The sequence below is a fragment of the Felis catus genome, chromosome X (genome assembly GCF_018350175.1).
Source record: "Felis catus isolate Fca126 chromosome X, F.catus_Fca126_mat1.0, whole genome shotgun sequence".
Lineage (NCBI taxonomy): Eukaryota > Metazoa > Chordata > Mammalia > Carnivora > Felidae > Felis > Felis catus.
In genome coordinates, this window is record NC_058386.1 from 74,429,485 (window position 1) to 74,454,254 (window position 24,770).

The following is a 24,770-nucleotide window of genomic DNA, read 5'->3' on the forward strand; positions in this document are numbered from 1 at the left end:
ATAAGTAAAAACTATCATGTGAAAATGTTTGATATCCACACTAAGAGTATAAGAATATATAAAAAGCAGGAATTAACTAGATAGATGTGAGGGACAAGCAGATTGCCTTGTCTAGGATGAAGGGTTCATGTTGGAAAATAATAAAAGATAGTATTAGAGAACACAGGGTTGGTGAAGTATTTGAAAAATAAATTTATAAATTTAGAGGGAACAGCAATAGCTTCACTAAATGGAATGATGTTTATTTATATAATGGAACATTAATCTGCTACCCACAGTGATGATTATTTAGTGACTTAGAAATATGATCAAAATATAGTATTCAGCCACAAAAACAGGTTACAAAATATTATGTACATGAATTTATTTTTTTAAATAAAGGACATAAAAACACATCAAAATATCTGGAATTATAATCAACAAGGTACTAATTATAGTTGGATGTAGGTGGTGTACTCCATGGTTGCTTTTTAAAATTTTTCCAACAGATATATTTGGTTGACAGAAAAAAAATATGTACATGTATACTTAAAAGTACTGTAGGCTTTGGGGCACCTGGATGGTTCAGTTGGTTGAGCGTCCAACTCGTGATTTAGGCTCAGGGCATGATCTCATGGTTCATGGGATCAAGCCCCACATTTGGGTTTTTGCTGACAGTGTGGAGCCTGCTTGGAATTCTCTCTTTCCCTCTCTCTCTGCTCCTCCCCTGCTTGTGTTCTCTCTCTCCCTGTCAAAATAAATACATAAACTTTAAAAAAAAAAACTTAAAAAAAGTACTATAGGTTTTCCATCCTTAGTGCTTTTACCTTTCCATGGCAGCCAATTCAGATTTTCCATTCTTTTAATTCAGTGATATTTACATCTAGATATTCACCTTTATCTGCTTAAGTAAACATAGTCAAGTCTTAATATCACTGAGCCTCAGTTCATGATAAATATAGGAATCTGGACTCCAGACTCCAAAGTCTCAAAAATCCCTTTGACCCATGATACACTACGATCTTATAAATATTCATGGAAATATTCTGAATAAATCAATGGCACTGACAACTAAAAAAAAAAGTACTATAGGTTTTCAAGGACATAATATAAAAGATAATAATTGAGGGAAATTGCTTTAACATCTATATATAAGGCCCTAAAGCCATCAAGACATGCTAGGATTCTTGATTAGATAGTGGAAAGGGGAAACTTAAGAAACGCTTTGGGGAAAAATTAGTTTGACTAAATTTCCAATTTAATTTGGGGATTAAGGTAATGAGACTGCCTTCAGTCAAATGAGGACTTTAAGATACAAAAAAGATGAACATAAGGGAAGGGAAGCAAAAATAATATTAAAAACAGGGAGTGGGACAAAACATAAGAGACTCTTAAATATGGAGAACAAACAGAGGGTTACTGGAGCGGTTGTGGGAGGGGGAATAGGCTAAATGGGTACGGGGCATTAAGGAATATACTCCTGAAATCATTGTTGCACTATATACTAACTTGGATGTAAGTTAAAAAAATAAATTAAAAATAAATAAATAAATAAATAAATAAATAAATAAATAAATGTTATTTTTTTAAATATATACTTTTAAGTACTATGGATGTGTTCATGAAAACAACCCCAACCAAGTATTACAGAAGCTCAGAAAAATTATGTAATGATGAGATTAGACAAAGGATGAATATTTTCATTTGGAGACTGAAAGTGCTACAAATGTGATACTTAAAGCATAACTGAATGTACAGGAGATTAAAAAAAAACTTTCATTGAATCAATAAATTAACAGTTAAAAGAAAAGTCAAAAAAGGTAATGAGACTGAAAATAACACTGAAGTTGTGAGAAATACAGAACAGACATAAGTAACACTAATAGTTATGAGAAAATTGAGGTTCAGGAAAATTTATTGAGGTAAAAGGTAGAGAAGAGTTTGTTAACTTTTGCAAGCAGTATGATAGGTAACTGGATATATGAGAATTAGAACTTGGAAAAGGGCTTAGCAGTCAAAGCCTACATATAGGAGATAAAGGATTGTGATTCATTGGTGTGTGAGGAGTGTTAGTCTAGATGGAGAAATTACAAAAATTAGTACATACAGTAGGCCTAAAGAAAGACAAATGAAGGAGTGCCTGAGTGGCTCATTCAGTTAGGTGTCTGGCTCTTGATTTTGGCTTGGGTTATGATCTCATGGTTGGTGGGATCGAGCCCTGCATCCAGCTCTGTGCTGACAGCACAGAGCCTGGTTGGGACACTCTATCTCTCTCTCTCTCTCTCTCTCTCTCTCTCTCTCTCTCTCTCTCTCTCTCTGTCTCCTTCCCCCTCCCGCCCCCCTTTCTCTTTTTCTCTCAAAATAAAGAAATAAACATTAAGAAAGAAAGCCAAATGGAGGCCTTAAAGTACACCAAATGCTTCCATTTACTATATTCCTGTATTTTTAAATAGATTTATTAATTTTTTAATGTTTATTTACTTTTGAGAGAGAGAGAGAGAGAGAGAGAGAGAGCACAAGTGGGAAAAGGAAAGAGAGAGAGAGACAGACAGACAGACAGAATCTGAAGCAGGCTCCAAGGCTCTGAGATGTCAGCAGAGAGCCTGACGCAGGGCTAAACTCACAAACCGTGAGATCAGGACCTGAGCCAAAGTCAGACACTTAATGGACTGAACCACCCAAGTACCCCTCAACAAATTTATTAAAATGTAATCTATATACTATAAAATTCACGCTTATTGGTGTTTAATTCAATTATTTCTGTAAATTAATAGATTTGTTCAACCATACCCCTCTTAAGCAAAAACTCTTCTGTTTTCTGTCTGTAAATTTGCTTTTTGTGTACATTTCATATAAATGGAATCATACAATATATGGTCCATTGTGTTTAGTTTCTTTTACTGTTTTTGAGGTATATCCTTGTTGTAGCATGTATCAATAGCTTGTTCCTTTTAATTAATAGGTGATGGACATTTGGATTTTTCCAGTTTTTGCTATTATGAGTAATGTTATTATGAATATTTACACATGTCTCTCTGTGGACATATACTTTCATTTCTCATGGTTAGATTCCTAGGAGTAAAATTGCTGATATTTGTGTGGTAAATTTGTGTTTAACTTGCTAAGAAACCGCCAAAATATTTTCCAGAGTGTCCTTACCATTCCCACCAGCAGCGCACAAGTGGTCCACTTTCTCCCCATCCTCTTCAGCATTTGGTATCATTTGTTTTTTTTTGATTCTAGCCATTCTGGTGGATATGTAGCAGTTTCTTGTTGGAGTTTTGATTTACATTTTCCTAATGGCTAATGATGTTGCATATCTTTTCACGTCTTATTTTAGCCGTCCATATATCTTCTTTGGTAGAATGTGTATTTGAATTATTTGCCCATTTGTTAAATTGGGCTTTTTTCTTCCTAATAATTATTGAGTTGTATTATTCAAATATTCTCTATATAAGTCCTATATCAGATTTGTGATTTGCAAAAACTTTCTTCTAGTCTGTGGCTTGTATTTTTATTTTCTTACTGGTGACTTTGAAGAGCAAAAGTTGATAAAGTCTAATTTCTCATTTTTTTCTTCTATGGATCATACTTTTAATATTGTATATAAGAATTCTCTGCCCTACCCAAGGTCATAATTTTTTTCTTCTGGATTTTCTTCTAGAAATTTTATAGTTTTAGTTCTTAAATTTGGGTCTGTGATCCATTTTGAGTTAATTTTTTTTTGTATATAGTATGAAATAAGGGTATAATTTTCTTCTCTGCTTTTTTAATTGGGTATCTAATTATCCTAGCACCATTTGATGAAAAGGCTATCCTTTTCACCAATGAATTGTCTTGGTACCTTTGTGAGAAATAAATTGACCATAAATGTAAGGATTTATTTATAAACTCTCAATTCTGTTCTATTTCTCTAAATTCCTCTTTATACCAATACCACACTGTCTTATTAACTGGCTTTTACATTTTGAAATTGGGAAGTGTGAATACTCCAATTTTGTTCCACTTTTTCAAGTATGTTTTGGCTGCTCTGGTACCTTATATTTCCATATGAATTTTAGGATCAGCTTGTCAATGTCAATTTCTACAAAGAACTGAGATCATATTTTGGTAGTCAGAACTCTTGAGCTGAACGAACTGGGGATTGGGAGTATGGGAGCAGGTCCAGGCCCTAGTGCCATAGATTCCCACACTTTGTCTCCCACAGTCAGCAATTTTTCAAGAATAAACACTTGTAGGATGGATATATTATTTTGGTCAATTTCCAGAGTGCTGAAGTGGTTGCTTTTGTTAACTTTGTCCAGGTTTATAGTGCTTTCCAGGGAGAAGATTTCCTTATCTCCTCACCCAAGAGAATGACAGAAGTACTACCATGAACTTTGAGAACGATGTATCGTGTATCAAGTACCATGAGCCATGGTACCATGTACCATGAGAATTGTGTTCCAAACACTTTTAACTCCAAAAGCCCAGTGACATGATATCAACTGATCTATGCAAGTTCAGTCAGAAAACATATAAAACTACCACTTGTCCTTTAAAGATAAAACATATAGGATTGGATATTTTTTTACTTTGCATTAATTATGTTTAGAGTTGTGATAAAAATGACTGAGATTAAGTATATAATTTAATTCAAATGAATAGATATATAAAGCAAATATATATATATATATATATATATATATATATATATATATGATTTTTATTTTTACATAAATAGCGCATTTACAATGGGGTAAAAACAGGTCTGTTCTCATATGCCTCTATACATAAGTTTCCAAACACTTGTATCTTAGTTTTAGGTGTAGAATTTAGTGATTTATCACTTACATACAACACCCGCTGCTCCTCATAACAATTGCCCTCCTTAATACCAATTACCTATTTAACCCATCTCCTGCCCAGCTCCCCTCCAGTAACCATCAGATTGCTTTCTATAGTTTAGAGTCTGTTTCTTGGTTTCCTCTCTCTTTTTCCCTATGTTCATTTTTTAAATTTACATTCCACATGTGAGTGAAAGTATATGGTATTTGTCTTTGACTGACTTTTTTTTTTGCAGAATCCATATATATATATATATATATATATATATATTAATTTTTATTTAAATTCTAGGTAACATATAGTGTAATATTGGTTTCAGGAATAGAATTCAGTGATTCCTCACTTACATATAACACCCAATGCTCATCAAAACACATGCCCTACTTAATACCCATCACACATGTAGCCCATCCTCCACCCGCCTTCCTCCACCAAACTTTAGTTTGTTCTCTAATGTTCAGAGTCCTCTATGGTTTGCTTCCCTCTCTATTTTTTTTTTCCTCTCCATATGTTCATCTGATTTGCTTCTTAAATTCTATGTATGAGTGAACTAAGATAGTATTTGCCTTTCTATTACTCACTTATTTTGCTTAGTGTAATACTCTCTAGCTCCATCCACATTTGCTAAATGGCAAGACTTCATCCTTTTTGATGGATGAGTAATATTCATTATGTATGTATGTATGTATGTATACACACACACACGCACCATATATTCTTCATCCATTCCTCAGTCGATGGACATTTGGGATCTTTCCATAATTTGGCCATTATTGATAATGTTGCTATAAACATTATTGGTAATGTTGCTATAAATATTCAAGATCATGTATCCCTTTGAATCAGTATTTTTATATCCTTTGGGTAGATACTAGTAGTGCAAATGCTATATCATAGGATAGTTCTATTTTTAAATTTTTGAGGAATCTTCATACTGTTTTCCAGAGTGCCTGCACAGGTTTGTGTTCCCACAAACAGTGTAAGAGGTTTCGCCTTTCTCTGCATCTTCCTCAACACTGTTGTTTCCTGTGTTATTAATTTTAGCCATTCTTACTGGTGTGAGGTGATATCTCACTGTAGTTATGATTTGTATTACCCTGATGATCAGTGATGTTGAGCATCTTTTCATGTGTCTGTTAGCCATCTGTATGTCTTCTTTGGAAAAATGTCTACTCATGTCTTCTGCCCATTTTTTAACTAGATTATTTTTTGGGTGTTCAATTTAATAAGTTCTTTATATATTTTGGATACTAACACTTTATCAGATGTGTCATTTGCAAATATCTTTTCCCATTGTGTAGGTTGCCTTTTAGTTTCTTGATTGTTTCCTTAACTGTGCAGAAATTTTTCTTTTGATGAAGTCCCATTAATTTATTTTTGCTTTTGTTTCCCTTGCCTCCAGTGACATGTCTAGTAAGAAGTTGTTATGGCTGATGTCAAGGACATTACTGCCTTGTTCTCCTCTAGAATTTTGATGGTTTCCTGTATCATATTTAGGTATTTCATCCATTTTGAATTTATTTTTATGTATGGAGGAAGAAAGTGGTCCAGTTTCATTGTTTTGCATGTTGCCATCAAGTTTTCCCACACCATTTGTTGAAGAGTGTCTTTTTCCATTGGATATCCTTTCCTTTTTTGTCAAGGGTTAATTGACCATACAGTTGTGGGTTCATTTCTGGGTTTTCTATTCTGTTCCATTAATCTCTGTGTCTGTTTTTCTGCCAGTCCCATACTGTCTTGTCACCAGCTTTATAATATAACTTGAAGTCCAGAATAGTGATGCTTCCAACTTTGCTTTTCTTTTTCAAGGTTGCTTTGGCTATTTGGGCCTTTTGTGGTTCCATACAAATTTTAGGATTGTGTGCTCTAGTTCTGTGAAAAATGCTGGTGGTATTTTGATAGAAATTGCATTGAATGTGTAGATTGTCTTGGGTAGCATAGGCATTGTGACAATATTTTTTCTTCCAATCCATTAGCATGGGATGTGTTTCCATTTCTTTGTTTCACCATCAGTTTCTTTAATCAGTGTTTATAGTTTTCAGAGTACATATCTTTTACATCTTTGGTTAGATATATTCCTAGGTATCTTAACGGTTTTTTCGTGAAATTGTAAATGGGATAGTTTCCTTGATTTCTCTTTCTGCTTCATTATTGGTGTATAGAAATGCAACAGGTTTCCATACTTTGATTTTGTATCCTATGGCTTTACTGAATTTATGTATCAGTTCTAGCAATTTTTGGTGGATTCTTTTGGGTTATATATATATATATATATATATAGTATGTCATCTGCAAATAATGAAAGTTTGACTTCTTCCTTGATGATTTGGATGCATCTTATTTATTTTTGTTGTATGATTGATGAGCCTAGGAATTCTAGTACTATGTTAAATAACAGTGGTGAGAGTGAACATCTCTGTCTTGTTCCTAACCTTGCAGGAAAAGTACTCAGTTTTTCCCCATTGAGGATGATATTAGCTATGGATATTTTTATATGACCTTTGTGATGTTGAAGTATGTTCTCAATATCCTTACTTTGTTGAGGGTTTTTATCATGAACGGACACTGTACTTTGTCAGATGATTTTTCTGCATCTATTGAGAGAAAATTTTCTTATACTTTTTTAAATTAATGTGGTGTATCATATTGATTGATTTGTGAGTATCAAAACACCCTCGCAGCCCAGGAATGAATCCCACTTGATCATGGTGAATGATTCTTTCAATATACTCTTGGATTCAGTTTGCTAGTATTTTGTTGAGAATATTTGCATCCATGTTCATCAGGGATATTAGCCTGTAGTTCTCTTTTTTGGTGGAGTCTTTGTCTAGTTTGGAATTATGGTAATGCTGGCCTCATAGATTGAATTTGGAAGCTTTCCTTTCATTTCTATTTTCTTGAATAGTTTGAGAAAAATAGGTATTAAAAATGTTTGGTAGAATTCACTTGTGAAGCCATCTGACCCTGGACTTTTGTTGTTGGGAGATTTCTGATTACTGATTCAATCTTTGCTGGTCTTTGGTCTGTTCCAATTTTCTATTGATTCCCATTTCAGTTCTGGTAGGTTATATGTTTCTAAAAATTAATTTATTTCTTCCAGGTTGTCCAATTTGTTAGCATATAGTTTTTCATAATATTCTCTTATAATTGTATTTCTGTGGTGTTGGTTGTGATCCCTCCTCTCTCATTTGTGATTTTATTTATTTGGGCCCTTTCTCTTTTCTTTTCAAAGTATGGCTAGGAGTTTATCAATTTTATTAATTCTTTCAACGAACCAGCTCCTGGTTTCATTGATTTGTTCTATTGTGTTTTAGGTTCCATATCAGTAATTCCTGCTCTAATCTTAATTATTTCTCTTGCTCTGCTGGATTGAGGCTTCATTTGTTCTTTATCTCCTTCACATGTAAGGTTAGGTTGTTTATTTGAGATTTTTCTTGCTTCTTGAGGTAGACCTTTATTGCTATATATTTTCCTCTTAGGACTGTTTTTGCAGGCCCATCATGTCTTCATTTTCATTTGTTTTCGTATCTTTTTAAATTTATTCTTTGATTTCCTGGTTTACCCATTCAGTGTTTAGTAGCATGTTATTTAAGTTCCATATATTTGTGGTCTTACCAAAATTTTTCTTGTGGTTGACTTCAAGTTTTTCATTGAGTTGTGGTCAGAAAATATGCATGGCATGATCTCAGTCTTTTGTACTTGTTGAAGCCTGATTTATGACCTAGTCTGTGATCTATCTCAGGTAATGTTTCATGTCACTTGAAAAGAATATGTATTCTGTTGCATTAGGATAAAACATTGTGAACATTTCTGTTAAGTCCACCTGGTCCAGTAGTGTTATTCAAAGCCATTGTTTCCTTGTTGATTTTCTTAGATGATCTGTCCTTTGATGTCAGTGGGTTGTTAAAGTACCTTATTATTTTTGTATTATTATCAATGAATTCCCTTATGTTTGTTATTAATTATGTTATATATTTGAGTGTTTTCCATGTTGAAGCCATAAATATGTACAATTATTAGATCTTTTTGGAATTCCCCTTTATTATGATATAGTGTCCTTCTTCATCTCTTGTTACAGTCTTTGGTTGAAAATATAGTTTGGGGTGCTTAGGTGGCTTAGTCAGTCGAGCATCTGACTTCAACTCAGGTCATGATCTCACAGTTCATGAGTTTGAGCCCCTCATCAGGCTCTTTGTTGTCAGCATGGGGCTCACTTTGGATCCTCTGTCCCCCCTCTTTCTCTGCCTTTCCCCCACTGGTGCTCTCTATCTCAAAAATAAATAAACATTAAAAAAATCTAGTTTGTCTGATATAAATATTGCTACTCTGGCTTTCTTTTGACATCCATTTGCATGGCAAATATTTCTCCATCCCTTCACTTCCAAACTGCAAGTGTCCTTAGGTCTAAAATTAATCTCTTATAGGCAGCATATAGGTGGATCTTGTTTTTTTATCCATTCTGGCACCGTATGTCTTTTGATTTATATTCAGAGTAATTATTGATAGGTGTGTATTCAGTGCCATTTTATTACTTGTTTTGGCATTTCTGGATTTTCTCTCTTATTGTCTTTGTCACTTTTGGTCTTTACTTCCCACTCAAAGAGTCCTCTTTAATATTTCTTGCAGAGATGATTTAGTGGATTGGACCCCCTTTAGTTTTTGTTTGTTTGGGAAGTTCTTTATCTCTCCTTCTAGTCTGAATGATAGACTTCCTGGATAGAGTATTCTTGGCTGCAGATTTTTCCCAATCAGCATGTTTGATATATCATGCCACTTCCTTTGGCTTACCAAGTTCCTGTGGAGAGATCTGCAGCTAGCATTACAGGTTTTCCCTTGTGATTAAGGGACTTCTTTTGTCTCGCTGCTTTTAGGATTTTTTTTTATATCAGTATATTTTGCAAATATTACTACAACATTTCTTGGTATTGGCCTCCTTTTGTTGAATTTGATCAGAGTTCTCTGTGCCTTGTGGATTTGGATGTTGGTTTTATTCCCCACATTAGGGAAGTTTTCAGCTATTATTTCCTCAATAAACCTTCTGCCCCCTTTCTCTTCTTCTGAGACTCCTATTATATGAGTGTTACTACATTTGATGGCATCACTGAGTATGTTCTCATGTTGCAGAATTCTCCATTCTTTTGTTCAGCTTCATTATTTTCCATTATTTTATCTTCTATATCACTTATTTGTGCTTCTGCTTCTTCCACTATTGTGGTCACTCTATTGCTGTGTTTTGGCTACTCTGTTCCTTAGGTCAGTTGTCTGCAGAGGTTCTCCTTGCCTGCAGTGGGCAGTGTTTGGACATTGACCAGACTGTGGTGACTTTTAACTAGATGTACTCTGGTCTGCTTGTTACAGGAGATTTGATGCTTCTTGCACTAGAAATGATGCCCTTCAGGACTTTGTGGGTGATGTGGTGTGTGTAAGAGTATCTGCTGGTCTTCTGGGGAAGCAGCCTACTGCACTGGGACTTAGGCACACTTGCAGGAGAAACACAATATCAGCAGAGTGCAGGGGGGCAGGACTTGGTGTAAGCAGATTAGGCAGCTAGTATAGGTTCTGTGCTGTTTACTGAAGCTAGTTTATGCTGAGAGGCAGGGGAGGGAAATCATGCCAGCCAGCTCCTTTGTCCCCAGAAAGTGCGCTCTTGATTGCTGCTCTCAAGTAAGCACTCAGAGAAGAGCAAATAATCTCCCTTTGTGTGTCCCAGCCATTTTTCAGGTCTCCATTTTTAAGCTGTCTTCAAGTTGCTTGTGTGCCTGGAACAATACAGTGTACTGTGAGCTCAATCCCAACCAAGTCTAGTGACTTTTACAACTCCAAACTTTAAGGACTTGCCATGGTGGGGACCTGTACTCATCTTCTAGGGGAGGGTCTTGCTGTGCTGGGATGGATGCAGGTTTGACAGAGAAGGGCAGTAGTGCCAAAACACAGGGTTATGGGATTTGGTGCAAGCAAGCTAAACAGCCATTGTTGGGATGAGAAGCCCTCAGCAGGTGTCTCTGTGTCTATGCTGAGGGGTAGAGGAGGGAAATTGCTCCCACAGGCTCCTTTGTCCCTGGAGAGATGTCTCTGTGGAAACTACCCCTCACAGATGTGCTCTAAGAAAAGGGAACAGTCTCCCCCCCCACCCCCCGCCCAGTGCACCTTAGACAATCCTCAGATTTCACCATCTGCTCAGAGTTGCTTGCCTGCCTTTACTCCAGCACCCTCAGGTCTCTATCCCAGCCAAGCCTGCAGACATTTAAAACTCAAGTATTTGAGCTCTGCTGGTATTAGAAACTCACCAAAATCGGACCTCCCCTTTTTTTTCCCCAGCCAATGGCATTGGGGAAGTGTTCTCCTTGTGTGTTTCCCTGTGTGCTCCTTTCTGTCTTGCCTTTCTTTGTGACCAGGGCTCCCTCCCCTCCACAGCACCCATGATCCCTTCTTCCCCAAACCATGTCTCTGTACTTCCTACCTTCCATGTTGTGGCCTGTTCTCTCATTCTAGATGTGGAGTTTGTTCTGTCCTCAGGTCGATTTCTTGGGTATTCAGAATGATTTGACAGTTATCTGTGTTTGAAGGACAAGCCTAGTCTATGGCCCTCCTACTATGCTACCATATTAGCTCCTCTCCTATGTATGTTTGATTCCACAGGAAATAATAGATGAATAAACCTTTATTGCTGTCTTACCAAAATTCTCCATGTAGTGTTAGAGTCTAAACTAATTGAAGTATAAGGTAGACAACCAAGTGTGTATCTATTTTGAGCCCCAGACTCATATTATCAATTGACTATTCAAAACCTCTACTTAGATATCTAGCAGGCATCCCAAAATTAACATGTGTGAAAATGAATTTGCTCACCCACCCTTTGCTACTAATCCTCTTTAGTGAGCCCCATCTCAATCAGTCCTCTTAGTTCTACCTCCAAAAATCGTATCTCATATATTTCCATTTGTCTCCTACTCTAGTTCCAAGGTCATAGTCCAGATTATCATCATTAATTGCAACCACTGCATTCTAAACTATCCTACCCTGGGGGTCATCTGGGGGGCTCAGTCTTGAGTGTCCAACTTCGGCTCAGGTCATGATCTTATGGTTTGTGAGTTTGAACCCACACCAAGCTCAGTGCTGTCAGCACAGAGCCCACTTCAGATCCTCTGCCCCCTGTCTTTCTACCCCTCCCCTACCTCAAAAACAAATAAACATTAAGAAAATTTAAACTATCATACCTGGACTACTGCCTAACTTATCATCCTGCATACCATCCTAGCCCACTAATATTATTTCTCCACACAAGGGGGAAAATGATCTTTTAAAGATGAAAGTATGATCACATCACTTCTCTGCTTAAAATTTTCAGTGGCTTCCCGCCTGGCATATAGTATGATGTTTAATTAAGGGTGTCATTTCAGAGATGTGACATTCTAGTCCCAAAATAGTCCAAGTAAACAGCATCTCTCACCTAGATTGACATTCCTTTTGAATACAGTCTTACCTATCTATTATTGTTTACAGAGAGAATAATTTTTATAAAATGCAAATTTAAATATATCTCTCTTTCTCCTTTATTCAGAACTCTTCTCATGGCCTTGTGGAAAAACTTCAAAATATTTACTTTTGCCCACGAGTTTCTTCATGATCATGCTCCTGCCCATTTCTCCAGCATCATGTCATGCCACCATAATCATTGATTATTACCCTCCAGTCATATTGTCCTAATGTTTCTTGAAGGAGCCAAGCTAATTCCTATACCTTCACATATGATTTCCTTCTGCCCAGAACAAGACCCAATCTACTTTACCTGGCCAAAGACTATTCATCTTTCAAGTCTTATTTTAAATCCTACTTTCAAAGAGAGGTCTTCCCTGATCCCATAGACTAAGTATTAGTTAAGTGCATCAAACTCTATACATTTTCTTTATGGCACTATTACAATTTAAAATTTTGTTAATGTTTATTTATTTTTGAGAGAGACAGAGACAGAGTGTGAGAGGGGTAGGGCCAGAGAGAGGGAGACACAGAATCTGAAGCAGGCTCTAGGCTCTGAGCTGTCAGCACAGAGCCTGAAGCGGGGCTCGAACTCAAAAACCGCGAGATCATGACCTGAGCCGAAGTCAGATGCTTATCCGACTGAGCCACCAGGTGCCCCTATAGCACTATTACAGTTTTAATTATGTAGTTATTTGTGGATTATTTATTTAATATGAGCATTTTATAAAATCTATGAGTTTAGGGACCATAACTGTGCAATGTCACCAGTACTTTCTAGCACAGTCCTGGGCACATAGTAAGCACTCAATAAATATAGGATAAATGAATGAATGAATATAGCATAGGAATATAAGAGAGAAAGACATTATTTCCTTCCAGGAGGATCTGGAAAGTCAGGAATTAAAGGGAAAATATTCTAGGCAAAGAAACATGTTTGTGTAAAGTCAAAGAGTTAGGCAAGTTCTTGGAATATTTGAAGACTAGTAAGCTACCTTTTGTGACGAAAGCATAAGGATCTCAGTGATATATGGAAGAAGAAGAGAGAATAAGAGGAAGAGAGTTAAGGGGAGATGAGGTTAGATCAAGGCAAAGATCTTTCTGCCTAACTAGGGAATTCAAATGTAATTAAATAAATATTAAGGAGTAACCAAATGAGGTTTTTTTTTTTTTTTTTTTTTTTTTTAGGGAAGGTAACTAGAATTGGCAGTGTGGATGATATACTGGACAGAGAATAGGGTAAAGAAAAATATGTATGCAAGTAGAGCATACTTGGTGCACAGCATTTGCATAGTAATCTGCATTATTTATAGGACCCTCCTAAATATTTACCATTGTGTATGTGTGTGTAATGTCATTCAGATATATATTATTTAATTTCAGAATTTTCTTTGAAACTTTTGTTAAATATGGTTATAGGTCCTCCTATTATACCCTCATGATACCATGATAATACTAACAATTCTAACAATATGAAATTATATAAGCCTGACACATTTACCTTATTGAAGTATGTTCATATATACTACCTTATTTGATTTTCACCAAAACTCATAAAATAGAGACAGCTTTTCTTATTTTATCAGAGCTTCACACAGGCTAAAAGACCATCCTAAGTTTATATAACTAGCATAAGTGAGATGTAGCATTAGAACTCTTTTCTAAGTCCAAGGCCCTTCTTAATTTAGCACATTTGCATGCATTTTAGTACTGATTTTACTGTTGTTACTTTTTATAACTAATGCTTTTAATAAAGGTTTCACAACAAGTTCTTATAACTTTGAAGTAACAACAAAGATTAGCATTTGCTACCTTTAGGCTGCCCTTTTGAAATATTTCCACAATCTATAAGGCCTAAGCAAAGACTAAACAAAAAATTACATAGATAAATGGATTATAAATTTAATTGTCATAAAAATTCAGATGATGGGGTGCCTGCGTGTCTCAGTTGGTTAAGCGTCCAACTTCGGCTCAGGTCATGATCTCACAGTCCGTGAGTTCGAGCCCTGCGTCGGGCTCTGTTCTGGGAGCTCAGAGCCTGGAGCCTGCTTCAGAATCTGTGTCTCCCTTTCTCTCTGCCCCTCTCCTGCTCATGCTCTGTCTGTCTCTGTCTCAAAAATAAATAAAAACACTAAAAAAATAAAAAAATTCAAATGATGATTATTATCTATTAAAAATAACACCCATATTTTAGAACTTTTAAAAAATCTAAGGGTAATTTTAAAAAGAAAAGAATGACTGTCTACATAAAAGTATTGCATTGGGTTGGCAGAACAGGGATCATCTCATTACATTTAGAAGGTGAATAAAGGATGGAAAGAAACTGGAATAGAAATGCAAAAAGATGGAAATGCCAATATGGTTGAACATCTTTTGAGAAAGATAATATAGCATGTTTATTATCTGTAATAGTTTTGTTTGGAATGTCTTTTCTAAGACTAATTTTTTAGAGCAGTTTTAACTTTACAACAAAATTGAGAGTGGGGTACAGAGATTTCCCATACACCCTCTGCCCTCCATACCTGTATAGGCTCCCCCATTGCCAATATCACTTGCCAGAATAGTATTTTTTATTTCTTTTACCAAGGATGAACCTTTCCTAACACATCGTAATTATCCAGTTTATAGTTTACCTTAGGGTTTTCTCTTGGTTTTTGTGGGTTTAGATAAATGTATAATGACATATATCCACTATTATAGTATCATACAGAGTGTTTCACTGTCCTAAAAATTCTGTGCTCTGCCTTTTCATTTTGTTACCACTGGAAACCACTGATATTTTTATTGTCTCCATACTTTTACCTTTTTCAGAATGTCATATTGTTGGGATTATACAGTATATAGCCTCTTCAGATTGACTTACTTCCCTTAGTAATATGCATTTAAATTTCTTTCATGTCCTTTAATGCCTTGATAGCTTATTTCTTTTTATTGCTGAATAGTATTCCAGTGTATGGATGTATCACACTTTATTTATCCATTCACATACTGAAGGACATCTTGGTTGCTTCCAAGTTTTGGCAATTGTGAATAAAGCTACTCTACACATGTATGTCCAGATAGCTGTACAGACATAAATTTTTAACTCTTTAAGGTATATACCAAGGAGCACAGTTGCTAAATCATTTGGTAAGAGTATATTTAGTTTGGCAATTGCCAAACTGTCTTCCAAAGTGGCTATACCAGTTTACATTTCTGCCAGCAATGTATGAGAGTTCCTGTTGCTCCACATCCTTGACAATGTTTGGTGTTGTCAGTGTCCTACATTTTGGGCATTCTAATAGGTGTGTAGTGATATCTTGTTGCTGGTTTAATTTATATTTCTCTGATGGCATATGTTGTTGAAGATCTTTTCATGTGCTTACTTGCCATCTTTATACAGTGCCTTTTAACACAGGAAAAAATTTCAAAAATATTCTCCAATTACCATAATATAAGAATTATAATATGAAACTTCTGTCCTGATACTTTTAAACATTAGAATATAATATAGACAGCATACTGAATATTCTTAAGAACTCTTTGCAAATTTATTATTTATATTTGCAAAATTCTGAGTATCTTATAAAATCAAGGTGAAATTAAGGTTAGAAATTCTGAGTGTCTTATAAAATCAAGGAAATTAAGGTTAGAAATTCGAGGTGAAATTAAGAAAAATGAAGAGTCACAGTAAGATAAACCACTTGCAGAATTAACCCAAGACTGCTTGTGAGTAGATAATTTGATTTGGAAACACCAAGAGTTTTGGTTGAGTTGCAGGGAAGCGTGAATAGAATGTGTTGATAAATTTAAAAGGTAAAATCTAATCATTTAATTCAGAAGACTGAATTATCAGAAAGAAAATTACTGTATTAGAGAAAATTGGAGAGCTAGCTGTGAGTTTCCAGCAATGTATAGGAAAGGAAATGCCCTAATTATCAGATTGAAATACTCTAGTCCTCAACCCTATGTTGGAGATGGATAGGCAGATCAAATTAACTATTAAAGCAGTAGTCATTAAGAATATCTACTGACTATTCTAATGATTCCTGGCTCACCGTGGTAATGTCTTATTATAATTTATTTTTGTATATGTATTATCTGATAGATTCAGAATATGCTGGTTATCAAACTGAGCATCCCTGTGTTTACAAATATTTCCCATTATAAACTAATAGATGGGCATTCTGTTTTATACATTGATATCTTGTAACTGTAGTTTGAATTAACTTCCCTAGTCCTGATACTACTGGAACACTGATGGAATAGTAAATAATGTTTACACAGAAGGAAGGAAATATTAAATCTGTGTGGAAGGGCACATGGGTGACATACATTTACGATCAATAAAACAGGTAGTGAAACAGAATATGCTTATTTTTCCTATTTTTATTGTTTCTGATTGAAATTTCCCTTATGGCAATGGTTTTCAGACTTTATAGTGTAATAACCTGAGGAAATTATTAAAATTACAAATTCCTAGATTTCACTCACTGCCAGAGATTTTGATACACTTAGTCTGGAATGGAGCACAGTAATCTGCATTTTTTAAAAACATCGTATATGATTCTGATCTTGAAGGTTGGTGTACTATACCTTGAGCAGCACTGTTCTACAGAGAATTTTGATGTCTTTAAATAACCCTGTGGTGCTGAAAGTGTTTTTTCACCGCTGGGCAAAATTTCATTGGTTTCTGTTAATTGGCTAAATTGATAACATCATAAACAGTTCCAGGCCTCTGATTCGTAGGAACAATGTATGCAAATCACAGTAAACATTGAGGAAGTAGAAGATGGCAGCATTAGGTGGATAATTGATTTGGGGTGGGGCTAAGGAAAGACAAAATGGCTGCCAGCTTCATGGTTCCATGTGCTTCGAAGTAAAGAACAGTAAATAAAATCCTTTGAGGAGGTTTACCCTGTTTAGGAGCAGAAGCATATAGGTAAGTGGTAATGCCAATGAGTAGCCTAGGAAATATTATGCCCCCACCAGATAGCTCCCTAGTCATCCCCAGTAAAACAACCTGAGTAAAAGCAATGTGCTTGCTTTAGAAGTGCAACTTTAGGCCCCTTTCTTTAAGAACTAGATTGCTGCTTCTAAATTCCTGTTACATAGAAAGTTTTGGGCTTCCTCTATAAAAGAGGAACTATTTAGTTGAGAATGTGCAGTTGGAAGAGGATTCAGGAGATGGAGGGAGGGACAAAAAGTAAGATTAGGGAATCAGGCAAGAGTGGTATAGGCTGGGGTTATAACAAGGAAGCAGCACAACTAGGGTTGGAATCCATCAAACTCCAAAGTCAATATACCTCTTTATTAGAATTTTCTAGTATTAGTATGCATAAGAGTCACCTGAGAGCTGCTTTAAAAATGTAAGTTCATGACCCCTGGGTCTCTGAAGTCCAGAAATATATATTTTTAACAAGTATCCCAGATGGCTGTGATGCACATGGTCAGTTCACAGACTCAGAAACATTTTCTCAATGAAAATGGTTCTCAATGTTTTTGGTTTCAGGATTCCTTTACTTCATGACAAATTACTGAGAACCCCAAAGTACATTTGTTTATATGGTAAATAATATCTGATAAAAATAGCTATTGATATTTATGATATTAAAGATGAGAACTAAGAAATGTTTAAAATGCTTATTAACTCATTTAAAAATACCAGTAATAAGACAATTGTATTTTAACTGGATAACATTTTATTAAAAGTAATTATATCTTCCAAATTAAAAATATTTAGTGAACAGTATGTATCATTTCATATTTTTAAACTTCTTTAATACTGACAATAATTCTCATATATGTTTCTGCATTTAATCTGTTGTGATATGATATTTTGGTTGAAGTATATGAGTAAAATAAGGCCTCATACAAATAACATAATTGGAAAAATGAAAACCTTGCAGACCCCTGAGAGGATCTTGGAGAACCCCATGGGTCCTGGGGCCCCATTTTGAGTTATAGTCTTATAGTAATATCTGTTTTTTGCTATCAGAAAAGTTTTTGTGGGTCATTCCATTTTGGTCATAAAAGTTTAGAGACATCAAAGAAGATAGAAAATTAATTTGTTCCATAGATTGTGATGGATTGTTAAATTATTTCATAAAATTTACTCCAATATTGCTTTTATGAATAATTTACTCTGTAAATTTGAAAGCACTATAGAAATATAAAATTAGGGGTCCAGATGTTGGAGCAGAATTTTGTTTAAAGAAATTGGGTTTCAGAACAATGATTCCTTTGAGAGTAGAGGAATTTCAACAATGAGGAAGAATGTATTAGGTGTATAGGTAGGAAAGTGTGATTAACAGGGAGCAACCTATAGTTACTTATAGTAGTTATTTACAATTGATTAAGTAATAATAATGGTTAAAGTGCTAATCATAACACTTTAAGGTAGATTATTGCTTTGAGTAAAAGAGTCTTTTGTTTTGGTTAGCATACTTTTTCAAATTCGGTTATTACATTTTCTGTTACGTTAAGTTTTAGTTCTATAACCTAAAACTTACCACCAGTTTAGTGCAAGAACTTTAACAAATATTATCTTATTTTTTCTTATTTTTTTGGTCAATGTGAAAGAACCTGAAAAGGAAACTGGAAGGAACAAAAAGGTGGGAAGGTGAGAGGAAGACCAAGAGTGTGTTTAATCCTGGAAGCCAACTGAGGTAAATGTTTCAAGGAAAAGGGAGTCATTCACTCTGTCAATTGATGTCAGTTGATGAGATTAACATAAAGAATGAAAATTGATCATTAAATTTAGTGACATAGAGGTCATTAGTGACCTAGACAACAAAAGTCCTCATGAAGTGGTTGAGATCAAAACCCCAAATTGGTGTGTGTTCAAGAGAGAATAAGAAGACTTGAAAACAATGTATGAACATCCCTTTCCACAGGTTTTTCTAAAGAAGGGTAACAGAGAAATGGAGTGTTAGATAATAGGAGAAATGGGGTTGAAAGGTGGTTTTCTGTTGTTTTGTAAGTGAAACAATAACATATTTATATGCTAATGTTTTCCTGAAATCTTCATTAGTGAGCACAATACACACAGAATCCTTTCCTTATAAAACTCATAATCTAGTGGGAGGAAATTATATTAAGTGATTGCACAAATAATTAGATAATTATCATTGCAATGAATATTAAAAGTAACAGTACAAAGTTCCATCAGAGAGTATAATTGTCAGACCTAGCTTTTTCAAGAACATCAAGACAAGTTTCTCTAAATGAATGATATTTAAGTTGCACTTAGGAGGGGAAATAGTACAGGCAAAGACTCTGGTTAGGGGAGAATGTGTCATATCTGAGATATGAAAAGAAAGCCATTGATTTTGAGGTGAGAGAGGAAGGAAGATAAGTGAGGCAGAAGGTAAGGAGGAAGAGATAAGCAGTGATGAGATTAGGTAGACTGATGAGATTATTTAGACTGGAGCCTGTAAATTCACTTTGTCTTTTTTTAATGCCAAAAGCATTAGGGATCCTTGATTTTGAAAAAAGTGAACCAGCCAGAATTGAAAAGTTAAAGGTGAAAGAGACAGGAAGCAAAATAGGTGAATTGCTTGTTCACTATTTATCCTGCTGGAGACAGAACATTAGGCCAAGTCTATATTGTAGCTTCATAATCAGTTATTTCCCAATATATTCAATTTATTCAGTTTTCAGCAACTGAGGGATTTTTGTATAACTTATCAGATCATACAGTAGACAAATCCAATTTAAGATGCCCCAAAACAACAGATATCACTCCTTACTTAATGTCTTCAAATGGCTCTCTTTTTTTCCTCTTTTTAAATTGTTTTTTTTTTATTTTTGGGACAGAGAGACACAGCATGAGTGCATCAGAGAGAGAGAGGGAGACACAGAATCCAAAGCAGGCTTCAGGCTCAGAGCTCTCAGCACAGAGCAGGACTGGGGCTCAAAACTCATGAACATCAAGATCATGACCTAAGCTGAACTTGGACGCTTAACTGACTGAGCCACCCAGGCACCCATCTTTTTTTCCCTCTTGAAAATTAATATACAATTTTTTATTATTAAATTTTCAAGAATGTAGAAAACTTGAAAGCCTTTTGCAATTAATACCTATATACTCACAACCTAGAGTCAAGAACTAACATCATTTTGCTGTATTTGCGTTCTCTGTTTTGCTGCACAATTTAAAAGTAAGTTACAGACATGATACTTCGAATGCAAATTTTTCAGCATGCATCACTTAAAAATAAGGACGTTGTCTTCTGTACTATCAATATTATAATATTTGAGATAATTAAAAATAATTTCGTGATATCATTTAATACCCATCAATATTAGGTATCTTCAGTGTCCCCTCAAAATCTTTTTTAACAGCTTTGTGGGATATAATTTTAAATGTAAGAGTCAGTGATTTACTGTAAATTTACAGAAGTTGTACAGTTGTTACCACAATCTAATTTTAGAACATTTTCATCACTCCTAAAAAGAAACCTCATATACCTGTTTTTTATTGAACCAGGATAAAATCAAAGTTCATGCATTTAATTATGTCTCATTAAAACTTCTTTTTTTTCTAGAATCATCTTCATTTTCTTCCATGTAATTGTTATAAAAGACAAGCTGTTTGTTTTATAGAATGTCCCATATTTTGGATTTATCTATGTGTTTCTTCATTATGTCATTTAACTTGTTCTTCAATATCCCCCACCTAGTATTTTCTATTAGAGTCTTGATTACATGTATTATGACATACTTGGAATAAAGCCCAAATTTGTAATTATCTTCCTCTTCTAAAATGTACACCTCATGAAGTCACGGACTTGATCTGTCTTGTTTAACACTAGTGCCTATCTCATAGTACAATCTCAGTATATATTTGTTATGTGAATAAGTGAATCGCCTTCATTCAGATTATGTATTTCTGCCATATAGGTTGAACCTTAGTTTAAGTTATTTTAAATTTTAGTATAGTCAGAATAAAGTTCTAGAACCATGATTTATTTTCTAGGCCAGTAATTTGTACTGATGAAAGTAAGTTTTCTTCCATTTTAGCATGGATAAACATTTTAGATGTTTCATTAATTTTTAGGATACAAACTTTATTTCCATGATGAGGAATTTCATGCTCAAACATTTTAGAATAGATTAATCCAAAAAGATTACAAGGTTTTGGAAGGACTGCCTATCAAAAGATTTAAGGGATTGCATTAAGTAATCTGTATGCTTCTATTCAAGGTGGTTGAATAATTTCAGGTTAGAATTGACTTCTTGTATAGAGAGAAAGTTATCTAGAATTACTGAGTTTGGAGTGAATCAAACAAACGTACTTGAACCTTCAGATTTCTGAATCTTCAGATTTAGGCAGTTATATAGGCAGATTATTTCAGTGTCAGTAAAATGGTAAAATGATTCAGAAGAGTCTAAGTAAAAACAGCTGAGTTCCCAGTGTGGAACTTTCCTATATTTCTGAATACTACATAAAAACTGGCAATTATATAACAAATAGGTGAAAATAAGTGATATGATATGTTTTTAAGTGTCAAGTTAGCAAATTCTGTCACTCAGAATATCTGCTAACACAGTAGATAGAGCATAGTAGTTTGGGCACATGCTATTCTTTTATCTTTAGGGATCTGCAGTACAGTGAGGGAAAAGGAAATTAGAACAGTCAGGGCACCTGAGTGGTTCATTCAGTTAGGTGTCTGACTCTTCATTTCAGCTGAGGTCATGATCTCATGGTTTGTGAGATCGAGCCCCATGTTCAACTCTGTGCTGACAGTGCAGAGCCTTCTTGGGATTCTCTCTCTCCCTCTCTCTCTGGCCCTCTCTGTTCATTCTCTCTCTCCCTCTCCCTCTCTCTCAAAATAAATAAGTAAATATTAAGAAAAAAAGAAATGACAATCTACAAATACAGAAACATATACAGTCATACAAAGGAACAGAGCTAGGTAGTAAGTAATCTGTAATCTAAAAGGAAGAAACTCTTAGTAGAGTTTGTAGATAATCCAGGCTGACTGGGATAGTTTCCATTTTATTTTTTGCTGATTATAGTTAACACTGTTCCTTATGCATTGCCACACTTGCAAGTTTGAAAAGAGAAGGAAAACTTGAATCAGTCCATTTTAACAATTCTGGTAATCATCAGGTTGGGCAAGGAAAGAAGTTGAAAACAATGGTGTTTTAAAGTTTTCTATATATTTCCATTTTCTCAAGTTAATCTTCATAATCATAAAATTTAGTGGTATTGGTAATACAAAAAGAAACATTGACTAGTTTAGGCTAGACTTCCATCCCCATTCACACCCAAAGAGAGATGTATGCTTCATGTATCTGAAAATTTTAGATTGATTTAACAAATTAGTAGAACTCCTGATTCAAGTTGTCCCAATTTATAGAAACTGATACTATCAACCAATTTAAATTTTATTAACATTAGACTCTCTTCTGCCCTTTCAAGTAAGTACTTGTCCTGTGACCTTCTGAACTTGAGGGATAGAGGTACAACTACAAATAACCATCATATTTTCATTAGAGTTCTCAACTAGAATTTATGGCCACTTTTCATGCTATAACATTCTTTAATAATGCAGGTTTTAAATCAGGCTGCTAGGTGTCTAATCTTGGTTCTAGCACTTACTAGCTATGAAACCTTGGACATATTACTTAACCTTCTGGATACTGAGTTTCTTCATCTGTCAAATGGGGAAAATAATGGCATCTACTTCATGGGAATTAAATGATAAACCATGTAAACTACTTGGAACAGTATCTGTTCATGGTGAATTCACTATTCAGTATTCACCATGAACAGTGAATGAGAGCCAAACAGTATTCCATTTGAACCTGGCAGGGAATGAGATTATAAAAAAGAATGATCATATGTTAATTTTCAGAAATGAGAACTGAGACACAGAGAGGTTATATGATTTGTCTGAGAGCTTCAGCAAGTAAATGGGAAAGCTAGGCTTTCAACTGTAATGATAATGAATTCTAATGATGATTTGCTGTATGTGTGAAGTAGCCTGCCTAGTGAATTTTCCCTACATTTTATCTGCCTTCATCAAGCCAACCCTTCTTCAGTGTTATTCCTGAATTGAAATCTGTTTTGTTTTGTTTTTTCCTTTCCATACTGAGTTATTTTCCCACATATGTTTTCAAATCAGGCCAGTCATGGATTTCTGAATCTTCTGGGGACTTCTTCTTTGGGACTACATTCAGAAATGTAGTCCCCTTTGATTCTAATATAATAACGTAATTCTAATACAAATTTTTAGTTTGTGATGCTTCTGAGCACAACTTATTATCGTTTCTGATAAGCATCATAATTTAGCTATTGTAACAAATAATTCTATATGCTCTGGCATTTGAATTATTAGGAAATTTGCACATGTAGTAATTTCAAATATGAGAAGAGATGTGATTCATGTAAATGTACCCAGATTCAGTAACTAACTTTGATGCTTTTAGCTATTTCATAGCCAGTATATTCATCTGTATACATTACATCAAATTATCTGTTCTGTTTTCAGAAATACATTTAAATATTGTGTTAGGGTAGCAGGGTACAGAAGGTAGTGACTGAAACATTGATTCATGTAAAACCAAGTAAGGCTATTTAAAGCCATGCATAAATAGATGTGGTTTTGAACTGTGTTCTCTGGCAGAATAACAAAGAGTTCCCCTGGTATTTTGCTTTCTATGCTTAGGGACAAGTGTATCCTGGCACAACTAGATCCTAGGGAATATTTGGCAGATTTTAGATTACAAATGACTTTGGGTACACAGTGTATTTACTCAAGAAACATATCAAAATTCTCTAATAAAGAGTATATCACTTTTTAACACAAACATGTAGATTAAATTGTAAGGAATATGTGATAGATGCAGTTCTATCTCACTTTGAAAGTCTCATATATTAATGATATTCCATTTACGCTCTGGCCAAATGTGAGCAAACTGATTTTAGATGTTCAGTGCTAAAAATAAATAAATAAATAAATAAATAAATAAATAAACAAACAAACAAACAAACAAACTCAATAAACTTTAGGACTTGAGGGATCTTGTCAAGGGTTTCTACAAAATTCATACAATGAGACATTTGTTAAATAGAAACCGGGTGAGTATGGAGAAGATATGTAGCAAACCTTATTTTTGAGGTGTATTTTCATAGGACTCATCATACAGATGGAAAGAAACTAGTATCCAAATAGCTTTGGTTTATGTAAGAGGACTCCTTGAATAGAAGAACTAGAATTTTCAGTGCTCCAAGGATATGTTAGTTACATCACATATAGTCATATCACATCTAAACACACATTGTAGGGCAAAATTTGTTGTTAAGGAAGACTCAAGAAAGTTGCTAGTGAGTATCCAAAACTTGCCAAATGCATTTTCTTGGAAAATGCGTAGTTGAATTTTATACTTATGTATACAATGGTTTCTTAATAGGGTTTCTTAAAACATTGTATATAATGGTTTTCTACATAGGGTTTCTTAAAACATTGACATTGACACTATAAACGGTACTGTTATTT

General features: G+C 34.7%; 1 protein-coding gene across 1 annotated transcript in view; it reads left to right on the top strand.

The window, feature by feature from the left end:
- The window catches only part of FAM133A (family with sequence similarity 133 member A), a 51,790-nt gene that overhangs the window by 17,401 nt on the left and 9,619 nt on the right, over positions 1-24,770 (top strand). Inside the window, 1 exon segment of the mRNA XM_023249049.2 lies at positions 18,844-18,929. The gene's annotated coding sequence lies outside the window, so the exon portion shown is untranslated.